The sequence below is a fragment of the Tyto alba genome, unplaced genomic scaffold, assembly GCF_018691265.1.
Source record: "Tyto alba isolate M040663 unplaced genomic scaffold, T.alba_DEE_v4.0 Super-Scaffold_8, whole genome shotgun sequence".
NCBI classification, from domain to species: Eukaryota; Metazoa; Chordata; class Aves; order Strigiformes; family Tytonidae; genus Tyto; species Tyto alba.
In genome coordinates this window covers 18,034,758-18,052,459 of record NW_024881329.1, presented here as the reverse complement: position 1 = coordinate 18,052,459, position 17,702 = coordinate 18,034,758, and the positions used below count along the sequence as shown (strand labels likewise).

General features: G+C 36.3%; 1 protein-coding gene across 1 annotated transcript in view; it reads left to right on the top strand.

Annotated features, from left to right (window-relative positions):
* SHANK2 (SH3 and multiple ankyrin repeat domains 2) overlaps positions 1-17,702 on the top strand; it is a 323,086-nt gene that overhangs the window by 116,307 nt on the left and 189,077 nt on the right. The window lies entirely within an intron of this gene.

Here is a 17,702-nt window from a genome sequence, read left to right as displayed (position 1 = left end):
ATTTGAAAATGGGTAGAAAGCTCAAGAGATTAATATTGTATCTTTGTAATACCAGCCAAGGTCCTAAATGTGGGACATCCAGTCAAACAAATGTGTTTATTGAAGTTTATCTGCACCTGTTTGAGAACACTGTCCAGCTCTCAAACCCTGTACCCAGAGATCAAACTGGCGGGTCAAATAATATTCAGGTAGTCCCCCTGCCTTGAAGGATACTGTCCGAATCTCTGACCTCTGAAATACTCTTTTCTGCCTTGCTTCTATATTTTGCACAACAAACCTCATGGCACACATGGTTCTGAAAGTTTCATCTTTCAGTAAGTGATTCTTTGCCACAGAGTATGTTTCCAATATACAAGTTTGTAATTAAAAAATTGAATAGATGACAAAACTCAGCACAGTGATCATCCACAAAGATACCGTGTTCTGTTTCATGGCTTAGAAAGACCGGGAATATGATACATACCATATTTTTGCATAAAATGCATTCCTTTCCATGAAACAGTGGGAAAATTACTTCATACTGGAACAAAAAACTCAATACAAAGAACTAGATCAGAGGTGCAAGCCAGTCCACAAACCCCAGCTGACATAGGAGGTTGGTGCAGTAATATTCAACTAATTTTGACAACTCTCTGTAGCTGAGGATGTAAATCAACTCCACTTTTTGTCTCAAGTAATGGAAATTGAAAGAATGAACCTCAGCAAATTTCTGCACTTTAGCTTTTCAGAGAAAAGCATTTGTGTTCTCAGTAATGATAAACAGCAGTTTGAGAAAAGACTTCTAAATGAATCATCACTCAATAATAATGCTATTTTGGAAGGAGAAGTAACTTGAGAGCTGTTTTTGTCTGTGGGCTAGCTATAGGATGGAGTCATATGTTCCCCACACCACCTGATAATGTGTGTTCTCTCTGACCAAGGGTGCCTACGAAGACCTTGCATTCTTTCAGTCTTGGTCTTCTGACCAAGGTGCAATAGAGGTTTCTTACTATAATAGTAGTATTTGTCAAAAATTCTTTGGAAGACTGAGTCTGCCAACTCATTTTGCTGATCAGCTTCTCTCTCTCAGATTACAGTGGTTTTCCTTTGCTAGTGATATGAGTTTGGTTTCAAGAAAAAGTAAAATAAAGTATTCTGTGATAATAATTTCATAATCTATCCAGTTTTTGAGAGCAGCATAAAGCAAAAACATTACAAAATTCTTCAGAAGAAAAAAAAATACAAGCCTAGGTCTAGAGCTTGTAAAGAATCTAAGCCTGTCTGCATCTTTATGTCTGAATAAGTAATTTTTAATTCATAATATTTTACTGTCTCAGCTCTCCAGCTGACATGCACTTCATCCCTTTCACTCTGATTTTCGTGCTTGCTGAGAGCCACTTAGAAATAATTCCAATCAGCTAAAAAGGAGCAACACAATTCCCTAAAGCATTGAAATAGGCCAAAAATAAATTGCACAGCAATATAAAATTAAACTTACATGTTAGGAGACTCAACATTTGAAATGCATCTGGGATTGCTGATGTGTGAAATCTGACATGCAAGTGTGGAGTTTTTCTGATTCTTTCTGCATTTTTTTCCTCAAAAAAATGTCTATCAAACCCTACATGATGAAAAAGCACAAACTCTGAGGAGTGTCTCAAAAAGAACGGAGTTACCATTATAGTGTCTTCCCTTTTACTTCCAGTGATGCGTTCACATTTTCTGTTGAAAATCACAGTCCGTCTAACATGAGGAAGCAACTTTTAAAGCCTGAGAGCATACACAGATACCAAAAATGTCTAATGTTACAAATTATTTCAGAAGGGTGAGAAAGATAAAGGTATAAAGTGAATGATTTATAAAGTGCTATGGCCTCACAAGGAATTTAAGCCCAATTACTGGTTCAAGACAGAATATTTCAGCCCGCAGCAGAATTTGATCAGCCTTGTTATGCACTGTGCTAACAATCTAGAAATAATACTTAGTTTTTTGATTCCTAGTTGTTCTTGTGGAAACCACACATGCAATACATTTTTTTCAACCCATCAAAGTCTGGGGTCAAGTAGTTTAAGATTTAACCAATTTGCATATCTCATTGATTGCTAGTAGGCAAAAATCCTTAGTTTTCACCTTCTGGAATTCTGGAGCATTTGAAATTTCATAAAGAAAATATATTTTCATAGTAACAACTCTTCCCTATACTAATAGTTCTTTTTTTTTTTTTTTTTTTGATTCAAGGTGCTTCTTAATATCTTACGATCCTATGATTAAATATACTTGATCTCTGCTCTTTCTAGAAATATCTTAAATTATAGTAACAATAGGTTTTAGCTTTTATTTTAATTTTACATCCATTTTTTTCTGAAATTCTGTTTAGTCAGGATTCTGTGATGCATCTGTACAGATATTATTTATATCAAAACACAACTTCTGTTAAAATCATTCTGGATATTATCAGGATTAAATAAAGTGTCATATTTCATTTAACTCATTTCATTTAGCATAACCTAAGACTTTAAAACCATTGTTTTAAAACAGCTGACCTAAAGCAAGGCAAGTCTTACATCTATGCATATTGTGAATGTGTTGATAAGTCATCTTTTTCTTCTGTATTCTCCTGTACTAAATGACGCAAGGTGTTTTTTCCCCTCCTATTTTTAAAGATTCAGATAAAATTCTCGACAACAGAGGCTGAAAACTCTTTGAAATGTTCCCCACTTACTTGAGATCAAATTCATATTAATTTAAGGAAGATGATAGAGCAGCTACAAAGTAATGGCAGTGATGGAGGTGATCAGGAAAATGATACCTAAATAGCTGTTAGATAATCCATATTCTGTACTTAAATTATGTCACTTTTTTTGTTTCCATACCTGCCTGCAACAAAAGAGAATGGAAAGGGGCTTTTCCCAGCTTGCTTAAAAGATCCGCCAGTGCTTGATGGTGAGAAAACGACTTGATAACATGCTACTTGATGACAGTAACTGATCCTAGTAGAAGCAGTATGTTACTTTGATTCATTAAAAAACCCAGTCGGTTATTACATTACCTACCAGTTGCCAATTTTATTCAGTAGTGCAAGCCATGTAAGTGGAATACCTCCTTTGCAAGAAAGCTCTGCTAATTTTATTATTAGATCAGTATAGACAGGGAAACTCTGGGGTCTCACCTTGCCTTACGAACTGTTAACCCAGAGTAGTGAGGTAAGGCTTTTAAGGTATAATTTCTTCAAATGAAGATCATTTTCTCTCTGACATTTCATCTTGGGCACAATCAGCTCTAAGTAGGAAGCCCCAGACCTGACCAGTATCTTAAGTGGCCTCCAATATGGTCGCAGAGCTCACAGAGAGAAGTTCTGTTAAGGGCATCACACCCTCTTTCTTCCCACAGCTCTTTCTGTGTCTTTCTGTCTCCAGATGTTTTGTTCTTAAATATTTTCCACCGGCTGTTTTGTGCCTGCAGGGTAGAGTTGGAAGGGACTGGTCAGCATTGTTGCAACAGATTTTCTGTGGCAGTGGTTTTAAAGGTTGTGCCTCCAGTGTTGGGCTTTGAAACTCGCTGTGCCAGGACTGTGCTTACTCAGACCATCAATATCCCAGAGTGCGTTTCTTTAGCTAAGAGGAAGAACGCCACATCAATATTGATAGTCTTATTTTTCAAGTCAGGAATAGGTTATTTGTCTACAGGCAAAATAGACAAACCTGAGTAAATGTTTCTAATTTTGAACTCACCAAATGTATTGAATTTTAAATGGTAATGGAGCTGGACTACATTATTTATAAAAGCATGTTTGTATTTGGAACTGAGTTTGGAAATTTGGTTCTGCTTTCTGATTTGAAGTGAAAGATGCCCAGCAACTTTCTTAACTCAATTCAGGCTACAGTTCACAAATATTAAACATGGATGGAAAAGTCAAGATAATTTTGTAGATGATTTACAAACAAAAGGGACTTCAGTGTATTGTTTTAGGGCTTTTTTGTAGCCAAAGGTTCAGCTACAATTATACAAAAATCACAGGAAGCTATAGTCATTACTTTATGCTTATAGATGTCTTATACACGTATCATGCACTAGTTTAATGTTACCCACAGAGACATGCTTTGTGCCATGAATCTGTCTTTGCTGAAGTATATCAGCAGGAGGGAAGGGAAAGGAAGGGGTTTTATGCTTTTAGCAAGTCTGCACCATGGAACTTGTCAGATGGAAAATACCTAAGAACAACAATAACCCAACATTTCTGTAAAGTTTTAAATTAAGTTGAAGTTAGTGCAGACTCGCTTACAGATGCTTTTATATGGCTATGTAAAAGAAGGAAACATCACTTTATCAGTTGCTAAGTGAACCGAAAAGTTTATAGCAATCTCTTCATCTTGTACAGTGTTATCTGCATAATCACATCCTTTTTGGGTGCAAATTTTCTGCAACAGTATTTTCTTTGTCAATTATAATTTTTTTTTCCCACTCCCTATTTCTGCTCTGCAGTTGTACTGGCACAAAGCTTGGCATGGCTGCATTTTGGACTGAAAGGGAAAAGCATTGTGGGTTTGGTTTTTTTTGTTTTTTTTTTTTTTTTTTTAAAGTTATTTGTTAGTTTTTAAGGCTTTTCTGTAAGCAAACTTACTTGGAAAAATGATCAATGCTTAATGGAAAGGACAGGAGTCCCATCAATTGATACTGCATAGAACTACTGCCTGAGTCAGCTGTCCAATAACACAGCAATTATTGAAAAGCAGGAGCTAGAAAGCACCCTCTACTTTTCAGTAATAAACTGGTGGCAATTATAAAGCACTTAAAACCAATTAATCCTTTCCATGATGCTTTTGTAGTATGAGTGCAGTTTACCTGATTGAACATAGACAGCAAAGCTGCAGTAGGGAAAGATTTGTGTCCCCTAACTAGGTAAATGTCTATGGTATTAACATTTCCACCTGAAGTCATCACTTTCAGATACCTTTCTACCTTTTTAGTATGTTTGTGTGCTTCAGACATTTAGTTCACCCCATAAACTTAGGGATGCAAGCCAATCCTTTACTATTCAAATTTAACAAATTGAAATGAAGCAGGAGAAAGGACAGGAATATTCATGACATTATTTATTGGACATCAGAATTAAACTCCATGATAAAAGATTTATAATGAAAAAATTAAGAAAAAAACCTTTTTGAATTGCAGCTATTATTTCCATTCTAAATGGTTTGTCTCTCAGATAAGTTAAAAAGCTATTTTTTAATGTTATATTAACATTTGTTAGTCAACACATAACAAATAAACAGAACAGTTGTATCTTTTACTGTAAAACCCTATAGATTATGCTTTTCCTTTCATTTGCCAGGATAAAACCTATGCTTTGGTTTGGACTCATATAAGACTTTGAAGCCTTAGCGGGCCACTAGTTGAGAGGAAATGCATATATGTATATATACATGCATATATATATGTGTGTATATATATACAGGAATCTTCCAAGGCACTTTCAAAAAATCACAGATCTATCTTGCTAAGATTTTATCATCCAAAGACAAGATACAGTTGGCATGCAGTGAACAAAAGACTACGAGAAGAAACAATGCCAGGGTTTATTTATTTTTAAGAACCAGAGGATGTTTAAAATGTAATAGAAAGAATGGTGATTTTTGCTAAGTGCTTGCCCCAGAAAACAGAGGGCAAATTGTAGGCAAGAGCACTGATCAGTGCTTCAGTAAGAAAAGCTTAGATGAAATCAGAGGAGAAGTACAAGGCAAAATTGGAATAGATATATATTATCCTTCAAATTTTTCTGTTTACTGGTAAGTACTGTTATGATCCTAGGTGTAGGCTGTTCACTGCTGATAAAATAATGCTCACAGACAGAAGGAAAATCTGGCTAGAAAGTGAAACAGTGAGTCTCGAGATAAGGAACTCCCTTGGCTGGAAAAGGGACTTGCAATGTTGCTGTTCTTTGGTGATAATGTCTCAGTATCTAGTCTAATTTTAAACACTTAAAACTCTGCATCTTCAGACATTTCTGTTCAACAGTATAGGGATGTGAAGTAAAGATTAATTTTATTTTTTTATTTAAATGATCAAGGTTTCTGTAGCTCTGGGGCAGTTCTGGACCTTCCTCCCACCATCCTTGTGATCACCACACACTCAGCTTTCTTCGATTTCTTCTGAGCTTTGTTCTTTCTAGTGAAAACAGCAGGGAACCGAGACCCCTTCTTTGCTTCTATCTTCTTAAATAGTTCACGAGCGGCATTTAACCTCTGAAATGACACAATCAAGCTTTATAATTATTCAGCCATTTTTAACTAGTTACTAAACATCCAGACATCATTTTTACAGGTAAAAGGACACAAAATCACTTTTTTTTTTTCCTTCTGCTTTTTTTTGATTTCTCAAATAAGAAAATAAAGTGAAAAATCTTATAGAGATGTAGCAGTACCCAAAGTTACTGGCAGGAGTTTTGAGAGGGCATGCTTTATTTGAAGGGTGCACTGCAAGGCAATTGAAAGAAATTGAAATTCCTAATTGCTAATTAGGAAAACAGGTAAATCAGGCGAACTTTTGTTTGTTCTCTCATTCTTGCTTCATCTTTATAAAGCAAGTTTTAAGGGTGTAGTTTAGTTTTGAATGGACATTTGAAATCTTTGTATTATTCTTACTCATTTTGTTTAATTCTTTCATCATAAAAGAATGTAATTTTCATGATGTATACTGCTGACATGGTGAGGTATTACCTGTTTTCTGGGCAGAAGATGGACAGTTGAAAGAGGAAGGTTTTTATATTCTTGCAAATGTCTTGTTTAATGTGGAGAATGGTAGAGCTCATAGAAAAACAAGAAGGTGGAAATGATCTTTAGAAGGCTCATGCATTCTTGCTCTTCAATTAAAAGTAGGTAATCCCCAATTTTTGTCTTTTCTTATTTATTCTTTTGAAGTAGTTTAACAGAGTGGGAAAATGCTATTCCTGCTGAGCAGCTTAGTGCTCAGCATCATAGATACTCTGCATCAGAGCTCATCTCCTGAGGATGCCTTCTATGCTGCAGGATAGAAGATGCTATTCTTAGGAATGGATGTCCTCAGGTCCCCACTCCCCCAAAACATATTGCAATATTGTTAAAAAGTACAGATGCTTAGTAGTACATGTAGACACAGTCCTAGACCTTGACACAAGGGCTTAATGACTCTAAGTAGTTTGGGGTGGGAAGTGTTTATCAGACTGATAAGTAGGGAAAAACATACACCTGAGAAGCAAAATAGCTGACACGGTTGCAAGTGCTGTTAGTTCTATATATTTCGGTGCACCACTATCTCCAGCTACCCTTCTGTTTTGTGTGTGTATTTAACTGTACATTTAGTAGTGGCACTAACCTGTGAAATATATACATATATATTGATTTTATGTTAGTTGGTGTGTAAAACTCTATGTAAGTTGGTCCTAAAATAATGACTGATGTGTCTAAAGTTTAAGTAATCTTGAAACTAAGTTTGTGCTTCATCATGCTTTCTATGGGAAGAGAACTATCTAATATTACTAAATTTCTTTCCTCATTAAACAGGAGTTGAGTTTATTAGCATATGTCTTATTAGCTATTTAATAAGTGCTGGTAATACTGATTATTTAATTGAAGCTTCACCTCTAACGATGTTTTTAAGTATTAATTTTGATAGATGCTTTAGGGTTCAGTTCTGAAAATATAAAATACTTAAGACTAAAGGTGAACTCTAATCATGTGCGAGCTCCATCGTAGTTGCTGGATTTTGGCATTCAGTGAGATTTCACAAAATAGAGTTGGAAGATTGAAATGTATTATAAATACTTTTCTTCAAAAGTAAGTTTTTAGAATTTCTTGAAGTCCTAAACTTTTTGTGATGTTGCAACTTGTATATCACATTTGAATTTTAATTGCAAGTGCTTAAATTAATGAGTTTTAAAGCACCAACCAAACATTTAAAAAAGTTTTTGCAAAGCTGTTTTGATCAATTAGGTAAGAAATTTATCGTATATGGGATATTTTTAAACCACACTGAACTTGACTGTTTTCTGTAAAATGGAGACTTAGTGTATGTGTGTCTCATGCATATTCCTAAGATATCACAAATTGCTGCTTTGCAGTATGAAGTTAATTTAGTTTCTTGTCCCAGTTGGTTGGGAAGTGGACATTGGCAATAGTATTGAATATCTATGTTCTTAAATCATAACAGTACACAGATTTATGGCTGCCATACCTGGTTTATCACATTTAAGTAGCTACTTTTTGGATATTGATTGAAAATGAATAGACTCTAAAAAGTAATCAAAAAAAAAAAAAAAAAATCACTTATTGGCTGGCGACTCTGCTGTGAAAATCTTCCTGCTGGTTTGTTCTGATTTATTACAGAATGTCTTAAAAGTAAAGAATCAGTAAATAGTTGATTATCCTTCTTCTAGATTGATGAGAATAACAAATAATTTTACATGTCTTTCCTAGTTGTTTTGTTGAGGCTTTGTGAGCACACAGAAGCTGAATATGGAAAAGTGGTTTCTCTTCATCTTCTGCTACTTTTTGCCCTTTCTTTTTTTTTTATATATATATATAAAATATTCACATCTCCAGAAGTTATGATGTGTGTATTTTTTACTTTTTTAAAAAATATGATCTGTTAATTGCCTTTGTGTTCAAAACTGATGTTTCAAAAGAAAAGAAAGTTCCAATCACACTTGAGACTGTAGGCCTTCATGCTTCTTTAGTGGTAGTCATACCTATTGGCTATATGAATGTGAAAAAGCCCAAGAGTTTTTTTCTGAGGAAACATCATACCATATATTCTAATTTGGAAATGGACTCTAGTACTTAATAAATAACCTGGAAAGCTGAAGGATGATAAAAGGGCTGATGGATTCCTTGGCATGGTGTGAGGGCCTGTGCTGATGGTGTCCTGGGGAGCAGGGAAGGACATGTGAGGGAGGAGGCTGCCTTGTCAGCGGGTGCCTGGCAGGAATCGGACAGCTGCTCCAGCCTCTCTCTTCCCAGGGAGCGAGGAACAGTTGGATGAAAATGGCTTAAGGAAGACGTGGTCTGAAGATTTCTGCTGCCTTGGGAAGAGGGGAGTGAGGGCAATGGGGGAAGTAGAGGTGCAGCTGGTCAGCTGGAGGCCAAAATGGCGGCGCAGTGTGGGCGGGATGCGTGAGGGGCAGGTGGGTGTGGGCCCTGCCTGGCGGCGAGACACCTCCCCAAAGCCCACATCTGAAAGAAAGGAAACTTTCAAAGACTATGTGTGGAGGGAGTGGGGAAGTACGAGAAGAAACGTGCCCTCATCCTGGTTTTAGCAGCATCTGATGCTGTTTGTATGGAGCTAAAAGCATGAGTGAAGCTTGGATGGGAGGTGAGGAGGAAGGGACGCAGGCCCTGACACATGCCATAACTGGGTGCTTTGTTGTTAGTTCTGGGGAGACAGATGTTTGTCAACAGGCCAAATGCTGCGTCCACGGCTCCACCCAAGGTGTTACGTCCGAAATGCTGCATTCAAAGATAACAACTGTAGAAGCGATCTTCTGAAGCAATAACATGGATGAGCAAACGCAGAATATTCTGAACCCCACAAGGAAGCAGGAAGTTTTGAAGAAGTTAAATAATAGAACATGCAAAGAGGCAAGTGATGTCAGCTTGGGAGTGTGCACGCTGTAAGCTCATGTGAATGGTGAGCTAATGAGACTATGGAGTGATAGTCCCGATACATGTTCCTCATGCAAACATAAATGCAGCTGAGATCAGCTTGTTATCTTGTGATGGTACCATCCTAGTTTGAAAGAGCATGAGAGGAAATATGGAGTTTTTGCTCTAGAAGTATCTTCCTGGAAGGTGTTTTCCTGGTTCAGTGGTCAGGTCAATTTGCATTTCTATTGCGCCCACTATCATTGATGTTCAAAGCAAGGAGTAAATGGCTGGGACTACCACCTTTCTAGGCTAAGCTAGGCTGAGTATTCTCCTCCCCTGCCAGTGGCTTTTTGTCCAGGTCTCCTCCTTTCTGTGACACCATCACCTGGCTTTGGAGCAGGCAACAGAGGAAGCGTTCATTTGTGGAAATTCCAGTCCATTCTGCATATTTCAGGTAAGAATATACAAGGGGAATGGTTGAGCCACACGAAAAAAGTTGATTTCTGGTAGAGTAATTAGATTCTTTCCTGATGAATTACACAGTTCTGGGGGACAGCTCTGAGGGACTCTGCCAGAAGTACTCATTTGCTTCACACGTTTACTAGAGCCTTGCACTGTGCCAATAAGTCATTTTAGTGGAAAGCCACATACAGGTTTGGGGTTTTTTTTTTATGTTTTTTGTGCTACCACTATTTGCTTTGAGTTAACTCAGTGAAATGTATTTCCCTTACATAAGGCAGACTATTTTAACTCGTTTAAAACTCACTGATGTGTTGGTGTCTCAGACTACTCTGTACAGTAGGCTACTACCATACATTTTTAGGCCAAGATGATGATAGAATAGAAATAAAATAGTTGCTAGCAGTATCACAGGTAGTCTCTTGTACACAGGAAAAAGGATGTGGGCTTTCTAAGAAGATTCACTCCTGACAAGGATTTTCCCTTAATCCTCATTCAGATAGCTCAGACAGATTACTTGGATGCTGAAATGGGTAGGCTTAAAATACCATTTATCTCTGATTGTTGGAATCTCATTCTGGGAAGCATTTAGGAGGACAGCGGTTGTTTTGGTTTTTAAACCGGATCTTTCAGATTAACCCTGGAGAAGAAACCTTCTGTGGTGCAGACTCTGGATGATGCAACCTGTCATGAAGTGGCAGATTTATGGTTTGACTTTCATCTACCATTTCAAAGCACAGAGAAAGCAATACTAACCACAACAGCCTGTTAAACAACCATTAGTTTTTAATGAAAATAAATAAGCTTGAAATGGTTACTGTCTGAATATTACTTAATTTGCAGTCTGGCATGTCCACATCCACAACATGTGACAGCAGCCCTATCAACACAGATTTGGGCTCATCTTGGGAGGCACAGACTAGGATAATAAAGAGTATTTGAGTCACAGAAAGGCTGTGGGTGTCATGAAAAGTAGTCTGAACTGCAGGTATGAATTTAATTTGCCATAAATCTCTGTCATTCTGATTTAAAATTGTTTTAATCCATTCTAACTTTATGCCTTTAGATTAAATTCATTTTGTACAACTAGTCTCTTATAGTCAAGCTTTAAGGTGAAGGTTGCAAATATGTCTCTTGAAGGAGCATGAAAATAGAAACTCAGTTCACCGCACTCCTCAAAACATGAACAAGTAGCTTTAATGTTTTCACAAACATGTATGCATAGTTATGAATTAGCATTAATGCTATTCATAAATTGAAGAGGTCAGTGATTTCCTGGGAACCATATTCTCCAGAGCTAAACAGCATTTTGCTTGAAATATGACTGATGCTAAGCATTAGGACACTTAAAAATTATATCATTGCTAATAAAAGATATTTCTGAGGCTTTTAGAAGTATACTATTGCTGAAGTTTGGGTTGGTTTTTTTTTTTTTGTTGTTTTTTTGTTTTTTTCCTAAGGAAAGGCTTTGGCTTATAAAGATACATTTTAAATGTTTTTTTTTCCTAAAACTGGCACCATTGTGATTTACCCGCCTATGAAACCTGTGCATGCCCTATATATTTTATCCACCTTTTTTGGATGCCCTGAGTCAGGTTTTACTGGTGAATTTGCAACACTCGTTTTGCTTACATGGTCAAACATCCTTTTCTGTGAATATGAATGCACCACTGATTTGTATTGATTTTCCTTGTTATTAATCAAGATTGAATGTGAAGAAATTTTTGGAGACTCCCTCTAATTTTCTTGATAAGATATTCTAGAGTACAAGAAGATAATACTCTACAGACTATCCTACAAATGTATATAATATATTACCTAGTACTCATTAACTTACCTCCTTTATGTTTTTCTTTAACATCTTAGAAACAAGAACATATTTTTAATTGTTGTTATATGCACTTGATGAGCATTTAAGTCAAGGCTTCTTAAAGTTCAACTCTTGTATTACACAAATCAGCTAATTTCTGGTTAAGAACATATTTCTCTGTAAACCTGACTGTTCTGCTATATATCTGGAATATTAATATTCAAAAGCCTTCCTACATTCTTAACTTGCTGATTGCATCTTTTCCTTACAGACAATCAATTACTCTTACTTACAGTAGCAGAATTTTAAAAAGTTACAATCAAAGCTCGAATTTCATTCTCCAGCTGAACTTCTGGATGCCGTGTGTGTACATCTCTTCTGTGCCCCTTGTTTAAATTCCCTTTGGGCTTCAGATAAGGTCACCAGCATGCTGTATTATTCCAAGAAGCTGAGCACAAGAAGGTGCTTCATTCTCTGAGACCTATCGTATCAACCCTTAAAATTATTATCCAGCGAGTACTGCAGCTCTTGTTTGTGTTCAGTTTGCTATATTGACTAGCTTACATAGCAGTAAAACCACAGTATTGTGAATTTCTATGAATGAAGAGTTATTAGCAAAATTAATGAATACAGAAGTGTTCAGTACATTTTTGGGGGGGTGTTTTATAATTTATCTAGGTGGAGGAAGGTAAATCCTTGTGTAGATAGTTGTATTTTGTGTGAGGGGTTTGTCTTAATCCACTACATTAATGAAAAAAGATGGTAACAACACTATTCCTTAAATGTATCTGGTATTATAGTTTTCTCTGTACATGTTCTGGTAGACCTATCTAACTTCAGTGTAGAGCTTTTAATGTTAGTTGTTAATTATAAAATGACCTAGCTTGCAGTTTTCCACCTGACATTATGCAAAAGCCTTTTCTTAGATTTCCTAATAGGTGATTTCATCAAGAGCTTGAGGGCTTTTAAAGAGTTTGTCTTTGCTCTCAAATTATATATAGAACATGACCTTACTCAAGTTTTCTGGAGAGACATTCCTAGTGAGGTTTTCCTGTGATCAACTGAATGTGACTTTATTTTACACTTATTGCTTGCAAAGTCTGTGATTAACATCATACTAGCACAGCCTGTATTCTGAGTGCAGCTGAGAGTAATAGCAGCCCTTGATCATCTCTACTCTTGTTACCTGCCATTCAAAGATTGTTTTTTTTTTTCAAGTAAAGGCAAAATTAATCTGAAGAAAGAGTATTGTGAGAAGTAGGCTGTTAATCAAAAGCCAAATCTGTTATCCAACATCAGTAGAAAAGCAGTGGCAAAAAATAGGAATATTTGTGAAACAGGAAACATCTAGTAACATTCAGATGAAGCTATTCTGTTTTTCTGAACTTCTTATTGTATTTATCAGCATGCTGCGTAATTTTGTGTGTTACACTTTCTGATATTATTCTGAGCATTACCCACACAGCAGGATGTACTTTCAATCTTCTAAAGGAGGGAAGTAAAGATTAGTAAGGGCATTGTCAAACCGCTGAAATAATACAGTTATCAGTAACATGTCATAAAATGTGCCCTTATCAGACAATAAGTGACTGGGATGCTAATATGTTTCTTTCAGCTTAGGATGTGAGACTAAGTCTTCTTTTGTGAGAGCAAAATATTATGTAATATTTATTACATGGTGTGAGGACTTGTTGAAAATTCTTGCTTTTAGAATTTGTGTAAAATATGGTTTATGTTCAAATGTGTTGCAAGTTTTAGTGCAGGCAAGACTTCATAACATTGGTCTTCTGTAAGAAAATATGCCATGTAAGAGATATTGTCACAACACAAAATAGCTTAGATAAAGAAGTTGCTGTGGTTTTTGGTTTTTTGTTTTTTTTTTTTTTTTTTTTTTTTGTTTGTTTTGTTTTTTTTGTTGTTGTTGTTGTTTTTTTTTTTTTTTAATTTTTGTTTAACTGATATGGAATTAATCTCCACATTTCTTATTAAGGAAAAAAAGAGAAGCTGAGTAGCAAGAGAAAATTTGATCTTCCCTGTCTAGAAAATGCTGGGAAATCATAAATGCCTCAGTGTTTAGCTGTTGGTAGATGTATATGGAGACAATTATCCTAAAAAGATTCTGTAAGACAGAAGCCGCCTTCTGGATGGAGTAGTTGAAGCACAGAGGAAGTGACAAATTTGCCAAGGGATATCAGGTGTCCTTGACTAGAAATACTCTGGTTAGGAACTTATTCCTTCTGTTTTTCATCCACACACACCAAAAAAATAGAGTAATAAAATGAACACAAACATTGCAGTTAATGTGTAATATGCTATCTTAACAGTTGAAGTGAGATGCATTATTGATACCAATTCTTGTGTTCAGTGGATGGTCACTAGATGGCATTCTTTGGGTACAGAATTTAAGGGGAAAATAATCTGTAATGTTTGATTTGTATTCAGCCACAATTCAATCCACTCTTATTTCTACATCAATATAAAAATTTAAGAAAGAGCATGGTAGGGCAGTAGGAGAGAGGGGGAAGGAAGCATTTTACTGTGTTGTGTTATTTCAGAGACTGTACTTTCTAATCAGTGTAGTTTGTCTTGACCTCTAATAATACTGTGTAAAAATTTTGAATGCTTCTCTATTTAGTATATATGGAAATATGTTTCTAGATTATAGATTAATGCAGATCTATGAATCTGTTATGATTTGCTCACACTCCTTAGACAATAATCAATCACTGTGCAATGTTCCAGATAAGATCACATCTTCAAAGCACTTAAAACTGAAAGCAAATAATCAACAACTTTGTGGAGTAGAACTGTAGGGAAACTGGTAATCAGGGGATGAGTGCAGATACTTACTCATATTGTCTCTTTTAGGGTTGGGACAAGGCGTGCATGTAATACTATGATAACTTGCCTTTCAGAAGCCAATCAGAAATTCTATTTAGACCTGAGAACCATTTCTTGATAAAACTGTCACAGTGGCAAAACTATCACGGTACTGCAGAACATACAGAGTAATTAAAAGCATATTGTTCTAGTAAAAGCTGTAACTACCAAATGGTTCCATGGCAGGTGCCTTACCTCAGTCAGTGCCGTATTTTAGGATGAATAAAAGCAGTCGTCATTGATTTCTTAGACGATTTTCACATCTGACTCATCTACTTTGTTCTAATTCAAAATGAGAGATGAAGTATCTCAAGTGGCTATAAACACTGCTCTGTGAGTGCCATTGAGTAACAGCAGTTTATTGCAGATAGTGTTCTCTGGGCTTGTTTGCTGATTGTTTTTATTGCCTCAGGAGCACAGAGGAAAGGGCTTGCTGTGGTAGAACACTGGATTTCATGCTGTCTGCGCTACCTGAATTTTGCAGTATAACTGGTGAGATTTTGGGTATCCAGCTTGTTTCAGATACAATATTATTAATTTGCTGGCTTTGTGCTAAGCTCTAACATGCCCTCATCACAACCTATGAGCCTTAGAGATTTGAACCAGTTACTAACATGAATTTCCAGTTTAATACCAAACCAACTTCTGCAGCAAAGATGTTCATCACTCTAATCCTTACAAATTTAGATACCTTTTTGTGTCTTTATGTATAAATAAAAAAAAAGTAAAAGATGTTATCAAAATTCTCATTATTGAAGGTAATGTTAATCTGTTCCCTAATAACATATAAAGGTGAGGGTAACTCAGTAGGTGGCAGTCCTCCTAAACCAAAGAAGAAACAGTGTGAGCATAAGGGACTGGGATTTGAACAGAGTAAACTGTTTATTAAATATTTCCATGTCATTTAAAGTCAATCTAGCTTCCACCTTTTATTTAGAATAAACAGTTAGCTCTGTAAAACTGTGATAATAATCCTCCAAATGTATTTGAGGAGCTATGCTGTACAGAATGGAAAAAAAAATCAGGTATATTTCTATATTTTTCCTCCTAATTTGTCAATATTTGATCTTAATTCCCGAGTACTATTTTAGACCCTCCTCTGAAGACAAATTCTTCCTAGACGTAATTGTGATGGTTCTAATAGATTAGTGCTTGATATTCTTCTGATCAAGCAGTATGTTTCCTGCAGCTCTTCCCATATCTGTAGTTTATCACTTCATCTGGCCCAAAGGCAGTGATGCCTTACTGGTTTCCAGTAGCACCTGCCTTTCCTGGGTTCTACTATCTGTCTGTTGCTCTCACTCACTGTCCTCTCCCATCTAGTCAGTTCAGATCTTTAGGCTCTTCTCACAGGCTTATTCTCCAAAAAGCTTGTCTGTTGGATTTTTGTTTGTTTGTGTGTTGTGTTTTTATTTTTTTTTTCTTTCTTTTCTTGCTTCACACACAAAAAGCTCTGTCGTTCACAGACAGAGTTTTTTCATCTAAATTTTTTACAGGATAATCGTTATAACAGGAATCAGTGTTGTTCTCTCCGAAGTAAATGGCCTGTGCTGCTAAACGTCTCCACTTGCACACTTCCCAGCAATAAGTCCTTTGTATATGATCTCAGCTCAGTAGTGGAAATGAATGCTTCTACCTGTTTCACTTGTTTGTATCGATCATGCTGTAATATCTATCAACAAATTGTTTTCTTCAGGCTAGTCCTCATCATCAACAGTGTGAAGGACCTCTCTGATTCAGTCCTCTTGGTTGCTAAGGGAGAGACTAGATACTTTTTTTAATCTCACCTACGTGATAGATTTGTGTCCCCAGCGGTATGCAAACTGTTTGAAAACTAATAACACAAAAATACACTCATTTGAAAAAATAAACCAAAGCTTTACTGGTATAAAACAGCGTGTGTTCTAAACATGTTAAATATAATTCATATTGCCTTCATCCCACTGTGTACTTGCTTCACTCCCAGTCCCTTTCAAGTAGGCTACAATCACTCCTCCTCTGTATGAAAGGAGTGCACTCATAAAATAGATATCTTAAAATAAAGCCAAAGGAGTTGCTTATTTTCATGTAACACAGAAGATGTGGGTGTTAGAGGCAAAAAGCTCTGATAACTTGCTTAAGCTGCTTAAACAGTGCTGGTGGAGACATGGAGACATCAGGTATGAGTACTTCAAAAGGGAGGTTTTGATAATGTTTGGGAATGTTTGGCAGTGAACCTGTCTTGTCCTTCTCCTATGTGTTTGGCCAGATGTAGGTTATGGAAAAAAATGTGGCAAACTGACAAGTCTTACCTGGAGGTCACTGAAAACAAGAAAAAGGGTCACTGGAGGATGTCTGAGGGAGATGAATAAAAATTAAAGGAGGGACCATGTGGATGGTACAAAAGTGAAAATTCGCATAAACTTTGGGTTCTCAATCCACTGTCTTGCAGCATGTTGCTGCAGTTGTTTTCAATAGTATATATGTGGGGGTGTGTGAGGGGGATTGTTAGTTTGTTTTTACCCAGATATAGATGGTACATGGGTGATAAATCATGGAAGAGATAATCAGAGAAAACTGTTGTCTCCTGTGAAGCACTCAGTAGGAATAAATGAACAATGAGTGATTAAGTAGGATCCTTCCTAATCCTCCATAGATTGATATAGTGTTTATTTGTGGGGTTTTAAAAATACAGGCAATATGGCCTAATTGTGAGCCTTTCTGTTGGGAGCAGGGAAGCAGGGAAAAAGCTGAATTATAAACCAGAAATGTTTCCTTGCCAAGATTTAGATAGATTTGGAGCAATTGTTGCCTGATTATCAGGCTACGGCTCTTATATTGATGGTTCTGCATCAGTGGGGTCTAAATTCCTAAAGGCATCATTATCTGGAATTATTTTTTTTTTTTTTTCATTAATTTAAGTTCTGATTTTTCTAACTCTGTGAGTAGAATCTACTGTTTCCTGTTTCCTTCAATTG